This window comes from Trichechus manatus, unplaced genomic scaffold (assembly GCF_000243295.1).
Source record: "Trichechus manatus latirostris isolate Lorelei unplaced genomic scaffold, TriManLat1.0 scaffold00249, whole genome shotgun sequence".
NCBI classification, from domain to species: Eukaryota; Metazoa; Chordata; class Mammalia; order Sirenia; family Trichechidae; genus Trichechus; species Trichechus manatus.
The window spans coordinates 540553-556348 of NW_004444185.1; positions in this window are offsets into that span (position 1 = coordinate 540553).

Genomic DNA, 15796 nt, shown 5'->3' on the forward strand with positions numbered 1-15796 from the left:
TGTATTTCTTCCAAGACACAGTTGTTAGTTCTTCTGGCCGCCTATGGTATACTCAATATGCTTCGCCAACACCATAACTCAAAGGCATCAATTCTTCTGTCAGTCTTCCTTATTCATTTCCAGCTTTCACATGCATATGAAGCTATTGAAAACACATGGCTTGGGTCAGGCACACCTTAGTCTTCAGGGTGACATCTTTGCTTTTTAAAACTTTGAAGAAGTCTTTTGCAGCAGGTTTGCCTAATGCAATGCATCGTTTGATTTCTTGACTGCTGTTGCCACGAGTGTTGATTGTGGATCCAAGTAAAATGAAATCCTTGACAACCTCAATCTTTTCTCCATTTATCATGATGTTGCTTAGTGGCTGAGTTGTGAGGATTTTTGTTTACTTTATGTTGAGGTGTAATCTGTACGGAAGCCTGTAGTCTTTGATCTTTATCAGTAAGTGCTTCAAAGTCCTCTTCACTTTCAGCAAGCAAGGTTGTGTCATCTGCATAATGCAGGTTGTTAATGAGACTTCTTCCAATCCTGATGCCTCATTCTTCTTCATACAGTCCAGCTTCTCAGATTATTTGCTCAGCATACGGATCATATAGGTATGGTGAAAGGATACAATCCTGATGCACACCTCTCTTGATTTTAAACCACGCAGTATCCCCTTGTTCTGTTGGAACGGCTACCTCTTGATCTGTGTACAGATTCCTCATGAGCATAATTAAGTGTTCTGGAATTCCCATTCTTCGTAATGTTATCCATAATTTGTTATGATCCACACAGTTGAATGCCTTTGCATAATCAAGAAAACACAGGTAAATATCTTTCTGGTATTCTCTGCTTTCAGCCAGGATCCATCTGACATCAGCAATGATATCCCTGATTCCGCGTCCTCTTCTGAATCTGGCTTGAATTTCTGGCAATTCCCTGTTGATGTACTGCTGCAGCCACTTTTGAATGATCTTCAGCAAAATTTTACTGTGTGTGATATTAATGATATTGTATGATAATTTCTGACCCTCTACTTTACATGGTAGGTTCCCACTTTTGTAAATCTGTGTATTATATACTCAGAATACTATATTTAAAAAAAAACAAAATATGGATTGCTGCCCCTCCAAAACTTAGCACAATGCCTTGCCCAAGATAAACATTTAGTAATTATTTACTGAATGTAGAATAAATAGATAAATATTATCAGTAATTAATTTTAAGTATTGGGATTACAAGTGGTGGTTATTTACTTAATCATAGTCTTCCCATTATATATTAATTTTATTATTACTTTCAAATGCATTATTTTAAAAATAATGGTAAAAACCCATTGCCGCACTGTCGAGTCGATTCTGACTCATAGAAACCCCATAGGACAGATTAGAACTGCCTAATAGGATTTCCAAGGAGCAGCTGGTGGATTCAAACTGCCAGCCGTTTTGGTTAGCAACTGTAGCTCTTAACAACTGCGCCACCGGGGTTCACTCCAATGGTAAGTGGTCAGTCATATAATATAAGGTTTTAAAAAGTGGGGTAAGAGTGCTCATTAATTCTATCCTGGCTGGATCACCAAGTGGGAAAATATGAGCCTATGGGGGGTTCAAAAGGGCCTTTGGGAGTTCTTGCTTAGAGGTACTGAGTTTCTGTCTGCAGTGACGAAAACCTTCTGGAAACAGACATCGGTGATGGTCGCGCAACATGGTGAATATAATTAATGTCACTTAACTGTACACTTAAACCTGGTTAAGGTGGTTTTTTTTTTTTGTTACATATATTTTATCACAATAAAATTTATAAAAAGTGAGAGAGAGAAGCAAAGGGCCTAAAGAGATCATATAAATGGGTATGATTCAGCAGGCAAATTTAACTTATACTTGACACCAAAGGCTCGATTGAGTAATTGTTTAAAACCATTCACTGAACACATCCTATGTAGTCAACACATGCTAACTTGGGGAGGAGAAGAAAGATCATGGATCAAGTCCCAGTGCTCCAAGTGCTTATTATTTACGTACAGGAAAAAGACTAACACACAAGGAACAGAGGCCAGTGAAGGTAGAGACCAAGTTGTATGGGGTGGACTGTAATGGTGACAGTGGTTAAGAACAAGAAGAAGCACTGAGAACATATGTAGTCAGGAAGACTTCCTGGAGGAAGGTGTAGGACCTGTGTGGGCCAGGAAGAAAGCAAAATGTGCAGGGCAGAGATAGAACCGTTTGGGGGGAGTACAGAGCCTGGGCCTCTGGGAGCTCAGTCAGAGTCTGAGGAAGTGAGGGAAGAAGCATGGGGATGAATCCCCATGCTAACAGGACAGTGCCTGGCTTGCTGGAATCCCCATTGCTTTCAATGTGATCTCTTCTCTCTGATGATGTCCTACAGTCCTTTGATGTCCTTCAGTCCCACTGTGGGTTGTCTACTGTGAATTCATTTGTATTTACCTTGTCTAGACTTCAGCATGCTTTTTCAAACTCAGAGCTCATGTCTTTCTTCAATTCTGAAAAATTCTTGGTCGTTATTTCTTTGAATACCACATCATCTCTCCCTCTCCAGCACTCTCCATAATTTTCTTCAGAATGGGCTAGTAAATGTACCTTGGACTTTTTAAAAATTTATTCTCCAGATGTTGTTTAACTTCTCTTCCATATTTTCCATCTCTTTGCTTCCTGGGGCTTCATTCTGGGTGATTTCTTCAGATGTATCTTCCAAATCACTAAATCTAAATTTGTGTTTAGTTAATACTTTTTTAATGACTTATTTTTTTTAATTTTTAGGATTTCTACTTAGTTCTTCTTGGAATCTGCTTTTTAAAAAAATTAATTTTCTATTGTTGTTTTATAGATTTTACTTCTTTATCTCTTTATACATTTTGAACACAATTATTTTTTTAAAATCTCTTTTATATTACTCTATTACATGTCAACTCTCCCATTTATGGCCTGTGAGTTGCCTTTCTTCATACTGGACTTTCCCCAATATTTTATAAATTTTGTGTGGAAGCTCATCTTCAATGGGAATTATTTTTTAGGTATGGTGGGGAGGGAGACATTCCCACTAACGCCCCAGATTTTGAAGACTGCCTCATAGTCACATTTACCTAAATCTTAAAGGTTTGCAGATGCTCAATTCATCTTTAAATATCTTTATCAGTTTCTGTCTTGGGATTTCTGCACCTCATGAGTAGTGAAAAGTTGGATCCCATGTGTGGATCCAACTTGATTTCTATTGTCTTGTATGCAACTCTATTTCTATCCAGGGTTTGGAATATTTTTCACTTTTGAGTCGTACTCCCTCTTCAAGTTTCCTGCTGTGCTCAGAACCAGAAGCTTTATTCTTATTAATTTATAACAAACAAATGCCCTTAGGCACATATGTAACAGTACCTAAGGTACTCAGCTCACCAGGGTGAATAGAGAATTACCTATTCATTTCTGGCACCTGAAAAGTTACCCTTCTTGCTTTTGAGATCAACTATATATTTATATTACAAAAAAGACATATATCCAGCATCTCTGTGTGTTCAGGAAAATTCATGGGTCAACTTTTGGTGACCTTGGGCAAGTTACTTCATCTCTGTGTGCCTGGCTTCTTTATCAGAATATTGAAGTGATTAAACAAGTTAGTCCAATGAAAGTGGTTGGTACAGGGCCTGGTCCAGAGGTGGTCAACAGATGTTATGATAATTATCCCTCCTTCTGCTCAGTTCTCCTTTTGTAGCAGACCTGGTCCGTTACATTTATATCTATCAAATGTACTTTTTAATAATCACAACAATTTAAAAACTTCAAACATTTAAATTCTTCTCCTCTTTCCACTTACAGCAACAAACTGAACATGGAAAGTTATTAGATAATCTTAAAAGAAATCTTGTAATGAATTAAATTCATTACACTTGCATAGTCAATTCCTGCCAATGCACAATTATAATAATCACTTTAAAATAATTGTTTTGTGTTTACTAAGTCCATTAATGATCTGTCAACAATTATCACCAAAAATAGTGTTGCCAGGTAGAAACCTCAGGTTCTGCTTGGCATGACTTGTTACAGCTAGTAAATAAGAGGCCAAGGGGTGGGAGAGAAGAATTGTACCTTTATATCGTCGTGCAAGGAAAGGAGCAATTGGGGCTGCTGCCTCCAAGACTGCTTGCAGGCTTCTTGGGGAGATGGGCTTTTACAGAGAACAGACAAGGAAATGCAAATTCATCATGAATATTCAGGATTGAACTTCACGCAGGGGCTCAGAGCTTGCTGATGACTAGGCATTTTCTTTAGACAAAAGTTCAATTCTCCGCGATGGAGGAAGAGGTGGATTTTCCTTCATTAGCATGTTAAATCTCCATCCAGCGGCAGGGTGTTTATATGTATTTTTCACTTAATGAGCTGATAGGTCATTTGAAGTGTTATGATGACGTAGAAAACCTGCCGAAACTGGTTGAGGCCCGCTACGGCTGTTCTATGGTTATCTTGTCAAGGACAATTTCAGAAAAATGTCCAGCCTATTCTGCTTGGTGGAGGAGGACAAGCCACAGCAGTTGTCTCTTAGAAGTGTGGGGCTCTGAGGCTGTCTGCCTCAATAGTATCACAAAAGCTTCCGGTCAGGGGCACCCCAGGATTTTGAAAGAATTTCTCAGTATTGTTCCAGAACATTCCTATAGCAGAACAGCAGACAGCTATTAAAAAGAGTGCAGGACTCAAGCAAGGTGTGCTGAATTGGAAAAACACCAAGACAATAGCTGCAGAACAGTATGTACATACTGTGATCCTGACTGTGTATAGGGGTGTGTGTGTGAGAGAGAGAAAGAGAGAGAGAGAGAGAGAGAGAAGTTGATCGTGTATGGATAGAACATTTCTGGAAGGATACACATGAAACGGCTGACAGGTTATGTAAAATGTTTTGAGCAAGAAAGTGACAAGTTCAGGTCTGTGTCAGCAGATCCACATGGCAGATTGAGTGGGATGGGGAGGGAAGTGGGAGCAGATGGGAGAGACTGAAGCCAGCAGAGCGGTTCAAAGGACATGGCAATAGTCTAGGTAAGAGCTGATGGGGCCTATTCTGAAGGAGTGAGATGGAATGGAGGGGGGAAGAAGGAAATTAGATTCACTTTAAAGGTGCTCCCAATTGTAACCCAATGACCTGCACAGTATCTACCCATATTAGGTGCTCAATAAATGTATGAAATGAATTGTCTCCATTATTAAAGACTGTTAGAATTCTAGCTCCCAAGTACATCCCCTTGGGAATCACAAGATGCCAATCCCACTGACCCAGTCACCCTCTTCTTAGAGTTCGCTCATTCAGTTCTTGGTCTTGGGAAGCAGGGTGAGGAGGAGGGTCCACAGGCAGATGCGGCCTCTTGCTTGGACTGTTATCCAAAGCAGGTCCTGCTTGGTGTGGCTTCTCGTCCACAAAGACACACTGAGGTAAGGAGGGAGGAAGAGCGTTTATTGCTAGCACACAGACAAGGAGCAAGGAGGTGTACACCTCAAATCAGGCTGCCCAAACAAAGGGAGCCGAACCTTTTATACCGTCTCTCACAAGGAAGTACATACCAACATTATGGACTACGTAGATTACCGTGGTGTGCTGGCACAGTAAGACGAATTGCATTTTTTCTTTGGCATGTAGGCTAGTCACCTGGGTTTGACTGGCTTGAACCACATGCAGTGCTTTGAGGACAATGGACAGGAGGGGGCAGGTTGCACTTGATCTGAGCAGCTCCCAGTTGAGCCACACCTAGTGCTATCACTTAAGGCTTTGTTTGATAATGTTTAAGCAGCTCCTAGAAACCCTGTTGGCATAGTGGTTAAGAGCTAACAGCTGCCAGCCAAGAGTTGGCTGTTTGCATCCACCAGGTGCTCCTTGGGAACTCTATGGGGCAGTTCTACTCTGTCCTATAGGGTCTGTATGCTTAGGAATCGACTTGATGGCAATGGCTTCTTGGTAAGCAGCTCCTGGTTATCCAGTGGTTAAGAGCTAGGGCTACTAACCAAAAGGTTGGCAGTTTGAATCTACCAGCTAGCTGCTTCTTGGAAACCCTATGGGGCAGTTCTACTCTGTCCTATAGGGTCACTATGAGTTGGAATCGACTCGATGGCAATGGGTTTGGAGGTGTTTTGTTAGTTTTTTTTCATAAGTAGCTCCTGGCTTTGTTGGCCATCGGAACCTGTTCCTGTTCTGCCTCACTGCCTGAGGCCACCAGTCACCCACCATCAGCCTGCAGCAATGCTGGCAGAGCTCTGAGCTGGCCACTCTGTGTGTGTGTGTGTGGGCTCGTGTGTGCACACATGCATGCGGCAGGGGAGGGGATGTCTCCAAGAAGTTCTTGGTCCGGCTTCCCCTGGGAGGTAAGGAGAGACGGGAAAATTATAAATGATAAAAGAGAGAAGGGAGCCAAAAATTAGATATAACCCTACACGCGTGCACACACACACTTTGCAGGAGGTGCTTAAAATAGGCTTTTTAAATGAGTGAGATCATGAATGGAGAGTGAACAGGAGGATAAGGAGGCTCAGAAAGGTGGTCTATGAGTATCAGTTGAAGGAAAGAGCTGATGCTCTTGGAGAACAGAACTTCAGCTCCCCATCTCCCTTCTCCTCAGCTATGTGGTATGTGGAAGCTCTACTGTAGTCTTTGGGGGTGGGGACGGGGACGGGCAGAGGACGTGTTAAAAAGGGACATAACTGTATTTATTCTGGTATCCTCTGAGCCTAATGTTTGTTGTTGTTGTTAGGTGCCATCTAGTTGATTCCGGCTCATAGCGACCCTATGTACAACATAATGAGACACTGCCTGGTCCTGCGTCACCCTCATAATCTTTGTTATCCTTGAGCCCATTGTTGCAGCCACTGCGTCAATCCATCTCGTTGAAGGTCTTCCTCTTTTTCACTGGCCTTCTACTTTACCAAGTATGATGTCCTTCTCCAGGGACTGGTCCCTCCTGATAACGTATCCAAAGTACGTGAGACAAGTCTTGCCATCCTTGCTTCTAAGGAGCATTCTGGCTGTACTTCTTCCAAGACAGATTTGTTCATTCATTTGGCTGTCTATGGTATATTCAACATTATTTGCCAACATCATAGTTCAAAGGCGTCAATTCTTCTTCGATCTTCTTTATTCATTGTCCAGCTTTTGCATGCATATGATGCAATTGAAAACACTATAGATTGGGTCAGGGACACCTTAGTTCTTAAAGTGACATCTTTGTTTTTTAACACTTTAAAGAGGTCTTTTGCAGCAGATTTGCCCAATGCAATGTGTCATTTGATTTCTTGACTGCTGATTCCATGGGCATTGATTGTGGATCCAAGTAAAATGAAATCCTTGGCAACTTCAATCTTTTCTCTGTTTATTATGATGTTGCTTATTGGTCCAGTTGTGAAGATTTTTGTTTTCTTTATGTTGAGGTGTAATCTGTACGGAAGCCTATAGTCTTTGATCTTCATCAGTAAGTGCTTCAAGTCCTCTTCACTTTCAGCAAGCAAGGTTGCATCATCTATATAATGCAGGTTATTAATGCGTCTTCCTCCAATCTGATGCCCCATTCTTCTTCATATAGTCCAGCTTATAGTGTTCTGCTCAAATGTTGAGTGATGAAGGGATGGGTGGGTGGATGAAGAGAGAGGGAGGAAAAGAGGGAGAGAAGGAGGAAGAGATGGACAAATGAGAAACTGCTTCTGTTGGCTTTCAGAAGCAAAACGGAAACCAATGTTTTGTGGCAATCAGATAGCTGTGGTGGACAGTTTTCAACGATGGTCCTTGTGATGTGATGGATCACTCTTGTGTGGACTTTCTTGCCATGGTCTTATAACTCCCACCCAATTATGGGGTGGGAACGTGCAAATAGGGTAATTGTGGCCCATCAAGGGGATTGGTCAGTTTTGCTATCCTACTGGGCTTGCAATGAGCCATCCCAGAGGTGGGGAAGAGAGGATCCTACCACCACCAGGAAGAATAGTGAGTCCTTTGGACCTGGGATCCCTGTGCTGAGAAAGTCCTGGAACCAGGAGACAGAGATAGAACTGTAACTCTGAAGATGGTGAGAAGCAGTGACAGAAAAGTGGGCAGGAGAGACAGGCAGGAAAGATTTGCAGGAGATCGCACAGTGGGCTTTCCGACCCATGGATCAAGAAAGCTGAGTGCCTTTGGGCCACGGCTTACTGGTGGAGTGGGGTACCTCTGGGTACTTGTTGTTGTTGTTGTTAGGTGACATTTAGTCAGTTCCAACTCCTAGCAACTCTATGTACAAACAGAACAAAACACTGCCCAGTCCTGTACCATCTTCACAATCATTGTTATGCTTGAGCCTATTGTTGTAGCCACTGTGTCAATCCTTCTCATTGAGGGTCTTCCTCTTTTTCACTGACCTTCCACTTTACCAAGCATGATGTCTTTCTCCAGGGACTGTTCCCTCCTGATAACATGTCCAAAGTATGTGAGACATAGTCTCACCATTCTTGCTTCTAAGGAGCACTCTGGCTATACTTCCTCCAAGACAGATTTGTTCATTCTTTTAGCAGTCCACGATATATTCAATATTCTTTGCCAACACCATAATTCAAAGGCATCAATTCTTCTTTGGTCTTCCTTATTCATTGTCCAGCTTTTGCATGCATAGGAGGTGATTGAAAACACCACAGCTTGGGGCAGGTGCACCTTAGTCTTCAAGGTGACATCTTTGCTTTTCAAGACTTTAAAGAGGTCTTTTGCAGCAGATTTGCCCAATGCAATGTGTCATTTGATTTCATTTTTGTTTGTTTTTCCAAACTTTATTTTTTTTATGTTTATACTGTAGACACTTTTTTTATTATTGTACTTTAGATGAAGGTTTACAGAACAAACTAGCTTCTCATTAAACAATTAGTACACATATTGTTTTGTGACATTGGTTACCAACCCCATGACAAGTCAACACTCTCCTTCTCAATCTTGGGTTCCCTATTACCAGCTTTCCTGTCCCCTCCTGCCTTCTAGTCCTTGCCCCTGGGCTGGTGTGCCCCTTTAGTCTCGTTTTGTTTTATGGGCCTGTCTGATCTTTGGCTGAAGGGTGAACCTCAGGAGTGACTTCACTGCTGAGCTAAAAAGGTGTCTGGGGGCCATACTCTCAGAGTTTCTCCAGTCTCTGTCAGACCATTAAGTCCGGTCTTTTTTTGTGAGTTAGAATTCTGTTCTACATTTTACTCCAGTTCTGTCCAGGACCCTCTATTGTGATCCCTGTCACAGCAGTCAGTGGTGCTGGCCGGGTACCATTTAGTTGTACTGGACTCAGTCTGGTGGAGGCTGTTCATTTCATTTCTTGACTGCTGCTTCAATGGGTGTTGATTGTGGATCCAAGTAAAATGAAATCCTTGATGACTTCAGTCTTTTCTCTTTTTGTCATGATGTTGTGTATTGGTCCAGTTGTGAGGATTTTTGTTTTCTTCATGTTGAGGTGTAATCCATACTGATGGCTGTGGTCTTTGATCTTCATCAGTGAGTGCTTCAAGTCCTCTTCACTTTCAGCAAGCAAGGTTGTGTTATCTGCATAACACAGGTTGTTAATGAATCTTCCTCCAATCCTGATGCCTCGTTCTTTTTCATATATCCTGCTTCTCATATTATTTGCTCAGCATACAGATTGAATAAGTATGGTAAAAGGATACAACCCTGATGCACACCTTTCCTGACTTTAAACCATGCGATATCCCCTTGTTCTGTCCGAACGACTGCCTCTTGATCTATGTACGTTCCTCATGAGCACAATTAAGTGTTCTGGAATTCCCAGTCTTCACAATGTTATCCATAATTTCCTATGATCCACACAGTCTAATGCCTTTGCACAGTCAATAAAACACAGGTAAACATCTTTCTGCTATACTCTGCTTTCAGCCAGGATCCATCTGACATCAACAATGATATCCCTCTTAGTCATCTAGTGCTGCTATAACAGAAATACCACAAGTGAATGGCTTTAACAAAGAGAAATTTATTCTCTCACAGTCTGGTAGGCTAGAAGTTCAAATTCAGGGTGCCAGCTCCACGGGAATTCTTTCTCTCTGTGTCGGCTCTGGAGGAAGGTCCTTGTCATCAATCTTCCCTTGGTCTGAGAGCATCTCAGCACAGGAATCTCAGGTCCAAAAGATGTGCTCTGCTCTCGGTGCTGCTTTCCTGGTAGTATGAGCTCCCCAACTCTCTGCTTGCTTCCCATTCCTTTTATCTTTTGTAAGATAAAAGGTGATGCAGGCTACACTCCAGGGAAACTCCCTTTACCTTGGATCAGGGATGTGACTTTAGTAAGGGTATTACAATCCCACTCTAATCTTCTTTAACATAAAATTACAACTACAAAATAGAAGACAACCACAGAATACTGGGAATCATGGCCCAGCCAAATTGATACACACATTTTTTGGGGAGACATAAGTCAATCCATGACACCCTCATTCCACGTCCTCTTCTGAATCTGGTGTGAATTTCTGGCAGTTTCCTGTCAATGTACTGCTGCAGCTGTTTTTGAATGATCTTCAGCAAAATTTTACTTGCATGTAATATTAATGATACTGTTTGATAATTTCCACATTTGGTTGGATCACCATTCTTTGGAATAGGCATAAGTATGGATCTCTTCCAGTTGATTAGCCAGGTAGCTATCTTCCAAATTTCTTGGCATAGACAAGTGAGCACTTCCAGTGCTGCATCCATTTGTTGAAACATCTCAATTGATAATTCCATCAATTCCTGGAGCTTTGTTTTTCGCCAGTGCCTTCAGTGCAGCTTAGACCTCTTCCTTCAGTACCATCAGTTCCTGATCATATGCTACCTCCTGAAATGGTTGAAGGTCGACCAATTCTTTATGGTATAGTGACTTTGTGTAGTCCTTCCATCTTCTTTCGATGCTTGCTGCATCGTTCAATATTTTCCCCGTAGAATCCTTCACTATTGCAACTCAAAGCTTGAGCTTTTTCTTCAGTTCTTTCAGCTTGAGAAATACTGAGCATGTTCTTCCCTTTTGATCATTAAAAAGACAGGAAAAGAAAAAGAAATAAAAGACCAAATTGGATGTCAGAAAAGACTCTGAAACTTGCTCTCTAATGTTGAGTAACTAAATCCAACAGAAGAAATAATGAAATAAGAGAGCCGAACAGAAGATTTCAAAAGGCAGCTCGAGAAGACAAAGTAAAGTATAATAATGACATGTGCAAAGACCTGGAATCAGAAAACCAAAAAGGCACGTATTGGCAGGGGCTAAAAGAGCTTTGTAACACTTGCCTGAGCAGGGCAGAGGCCTAGGGCCAGAGAGAGGTGTGTGGGCAATCACAGCTGAAAACAGGCTACCTTAATGGAAGAATTGTATTCTGAGTATTCCTGAGCTTGAATTGTAACCTGTTACTTCCCTGATAAACCCCATAATCGTAAGTATTGTCTGTGAGTTCTGTGTGGCCATTGCAATGAATTATGGAACCCAACAGAGAAGTAGAGAGTGCCGTGGGAGGGATGGCTAGTGTCAGAATTGGTAAAGATGGCAGAGAGATGAGGCGTGTCTCACCTCTGCCTTATGGGAATCAACCTTGGGCTGTTAATCTTGATTCTCCTTCCCCTTTGTGAAGTTAGAGGAGGTCAGACACCACCCCCACACCATTTTTACAGTCTTCAATGATTCCACCTTCTGCTATTCCATCCTTGTGGAATCCCTCCCTTTTCATGTGGGAAGGATCTAGTGACTTTCTTCTAATGAGTAGACTCCAGCAAAAGTGATGAGATGTTACTTCTGTGATTCAGTTACCAAAGACTGACTTCCAATTTCCTAGACTTCCCCTATTGCACACTTTGATGAAGCAAGCTGTCATGTTGGAGAGGCCCATGTAGCAAAGAACTGAGGGTGGCCTCTGGCCAACAACCAGGGAGAAACTGAAGCCTTTATTCCAATTCTACACAAGGAACTGGATCCTGCCAACAACCAAGTGGGCTTGGAAGTGGATCTTTTCCCAGTAGAGCCTTGATATGACCCTGCCGCCATCTTGGTTGCAGCCTGGGAGAGACCTGAAGCAGAGGACCAGCTAAGCTGTGCCCAGATTCCTGACCCTCAAAAACCATGAGAAAACAAGTGTGTGATGTTTTAAGCTGCTAAGTTTCAGGTTAATGGGTTACTCAGCAATAGATAACTAATACAATGGCAGATTTAAATAAAGAAGGAAATTCTGGCTATTAAATTTGGCAGATGATGGCAGTGGCTAACAGCCTGGGTTTTGGTACCAGTTGACTTGGTTTGAACCTTCGACCCCCAACTTACTAGCTGTGAGATTTTGGGCAAGATGATCAGTGCCTCCATTTCTAAACCTTTAAAATGGGCGTAATAATTATCTCCTTATAGTGATAACCCAAGGATTACATAAGGCAAGTATACAAAATAATTAGCCTGGAAGCACGTAATAAACATTGAATAAAAAAATTCTTTAAAAACCTTCTACCATAGAGTTGATTCCAACTCATGACAACCTCATATTTTACAGAGTAGAGCTGCCCCATAGGGCTTTCTTGGCTGTAATCTTTACAGAAGCAGATCATCAGGCCTGTCTTCTGCAGCGCCACTGGGTGGATTCAAACTGCCAAGCCTTCCATTGGTGCAAACTGTTTGCAGCACCCAAAAACCAAAAAACCAACTGCCATTGAGTAGACTCCAACTCACAGAGACTCTACAGGACAGAGGAGAACTGCTCTACAGGGCTTTCAGGGAGCGAAGAGTGGATTCAAACTGCCGACCTTTTGGTTAGCAGCCATCGCTGTTAACCACTGCGCCACCAGGGCTCCTCTGCAGCACTCAGTGATCCTCCATAAGCATTGAATGTTGTCGTCGTCTTGTGCCCTCAAGTCGATTCCAGCTCATAGCAACCCTATAGGACAGAGTAGAACTACTCTATAGAGTTTCCTAGGCTGGAATCTTTACGGGAGCAGATTGCCAGGTCTTTTTTCCCATGGAATCCCTGTAGGTTCAAACAACTGACCTTTCGGTTAGCAGCCAAGCACTTAACCATTGTACCACCAGGGCTCCTAAACATTAACTAGAAGGTAGCTGTTAGCAATAATAATGCCATTTGGCATGGAGTCGATTCAGGCTCATGACAATCCCACGTGTGTATAAGAGTAGAACTGTGCTGCATAGGATTTCCAATGGCTGGTTTTTCAGAAGTAGATCACCAGGTTTCTCTTCTGAGTTGCCTTTGGGTGGACTTGAATGGACAACTTCTTGGTTAACAGCCCAGTAATTTAACTGTTTGCACCACCTCGGGACTCCAGCAATAATAATAACAATGGAGCAAGCTCCCTCACAAAGCAGCGAGGGTCCAATCCCGGAAGCCATAAAGCCACGTGTGAGAAGAGACTGGGACCTTAACCAAAAACCCAAACTCGCTGCCGTCGAGTTAATTCGACTCATAGTGACCGTCTAGGACAGAGTAGAACTGCCCCATTGGGTCACCAAGTAGCAGCTGGCAGACTCGAACTGCCAACTTTTTGGTTAGCAGCCTGAGCTCTTAACCACTGCGCTACTGGGATCTTAGAGGCCCTCAAATCCCTGCTCTCAAGTCTCAGAATCCAGTGCTGTGGCGTGGGGTGGGGCTGGCCTGGCCCCGGCCCATGCAGAGGGTGGGGCAAGGCAGCACCAAGAGGCCCCTGTCTTTGGGACGGTTGGAGTTACCTTGGACAAGGTCCAGCTCCAGCCGTTCCTGGTCTTCACCCTGGGCAGCGCCTTGCCTCCTGCACGGCCAGTGGCTCCGCTGTGTGATCACCGCCCAGATTTGTAGACACCTAGTTGGGGAGTGATTGTCACAGGCGGGCGTGGAGCCAGCTCAGGCCCAGACGGGTCTGAAGGTCAGAAGGCTTCCCAGGAGCCTTTCCCGGCAGAGGACAAGGTGTGTGGCTGCAAGCTGTTCGGGAAGGAGGTGAGGTGTGTGCATTTAGCCACTCTGAGGCTCCTGGGCAGGACCATGCTAGTGAGGGGACGAGCCGTCCCCAGCACGACCCCTAGGAGCTCCTCGCTGGCAGGTGAGCAAATTGGTTTTTTTGTTTTTTAAATGAAATGGGATAAGCAGCGGAGGTTATTGCCAGGGTAGGAGTAGAATATTGACCCCAGACCCCAGCGGCAGCTGTGCGAACTAGAGGGGACCCAGGCGTCTGCAGATTGAGAATCACCCCTAAGAGAGAACACAGCCTGAGCTTTCTCGCGAGATCGGGTCTAATCTTGGCTGCACCACTCCCCCTGGGCTCATCTCACTATCTGTGAAATGTTGTTCTTGCCAGCTGCCGTCTAGTGGATTCTGACTCATGGGGATGCCGTGTGTACAGACAGAGTAGAACTGCTCCGTAGGGTTTTCAAGGCTGTGACCTTTGGGAAGCAGATTGCCAGGCCTATCTTCCAATGCCCCTCTGGGTGGGTTTGCGCCCCCCAGGGACTCATCTCTGTGAAATAGGGGTCATGTTTCCTCCCAGACCCCTCTCCAGAAGGGCTACGGGATCAGGTAAGATAACAAACAGGACTGGCCGCATAGTTTATAGGGCATAGTGCAAAATGAAAATGCAAGGTTCCTTGTTTAAAAATTATTAAGACTTTCAAGACGGTGACCACAGTGCTTTAAAACCAAGCGCGGGGCCCTGAATGTCTGCAGGGGTCATAGGCCCGTGCCGCCCGCCCTGATAACACGTGTGTACGTAACCTGTGACGTGCTAAACAAACTTTGATCGCTACATGCCCACAGCACAACTGGGGAACAGAAGTCACTTGTGAAAGTGACCAGCCCCTGTCCCCTTGCCCCCTCCCTGCTTAGGGCCCATTTTAAAAGGACAAAAGAATGGTGTGACTCAAATGTTTGGGGACACAGATTTTTGGGGTGTGGTGTTAGTGGGCTCTTATTTTCTATCTTGATTTCAACTTTGGGGTGTCCACACAGTCACTGGCTAACTAGAACAGGACTCGGGGTTCCTGCACTTATGACAGTTGTGACCTCTTCTGAAGATCACCAATTGCATCAGGGTCCTAGGGCTGTGGTAGCCGAGGACCACAAACTACATGACTTACAAGAACAGAAATGTATTGTCTCACGGGTCTGGAGGTTAGGAGCCCAATCAGGGCTGATGGTGCGTTGATTCCTTCTGAGGGTTCTGAGGGAGAATCTGTTCCAAGCCTCTGTCCTCGCTCTGCTGAATGCCGGTGATCTTTGCTGTTCCTTGCCTTGGAGATCATTCCAACTTCTTCCTCTGTCTTCCCTAAACCTGTGTAGAACTTCTCCATAGGGTTTCCAAGGCTGTAAATCTTTACAGAAGCAGACTGCCACATCTTTCTCCTGAGGAGCAGCTGGTGGGTTCGAACCACCGACCTTTCAGTGAGCAGCCGAGCGCTTAACCACTGGCCCTCTTAACCCTGTGTCTCTTCCCTTTTCATAAGGACACCACTCATATTGGATGAGGACCCACTCGACTCCAGTGTGGCCTTGTGTTAACTGATAACATCTTCAAAGACTTGGTTTCCAAACACGATCACATTCACAGATACTGGGGGTTAGGGCTTCAACGTATCTTATTTGGGGGACAAAATTCAATTCATAACACCAACATTTTTTTCCCCTTTTGGAAGAATGTTTGTCTTAGTGCTGTGAAACCCCTGGGGAATGTTCTACATTCCCTTGTCACATTTCTTTGTTCCCCTCTCCCCACTTTCAGCAATATTTTCCACTAGGTTCTCTCTTTCTCTTTCCCGCCTGCTCACACCTCAGGCTGGCCTTAGCCATTGCTTAAGGCCAAAAAAAAAAGAAAAAATCAGTTCCCATTAACCCCAACTCAT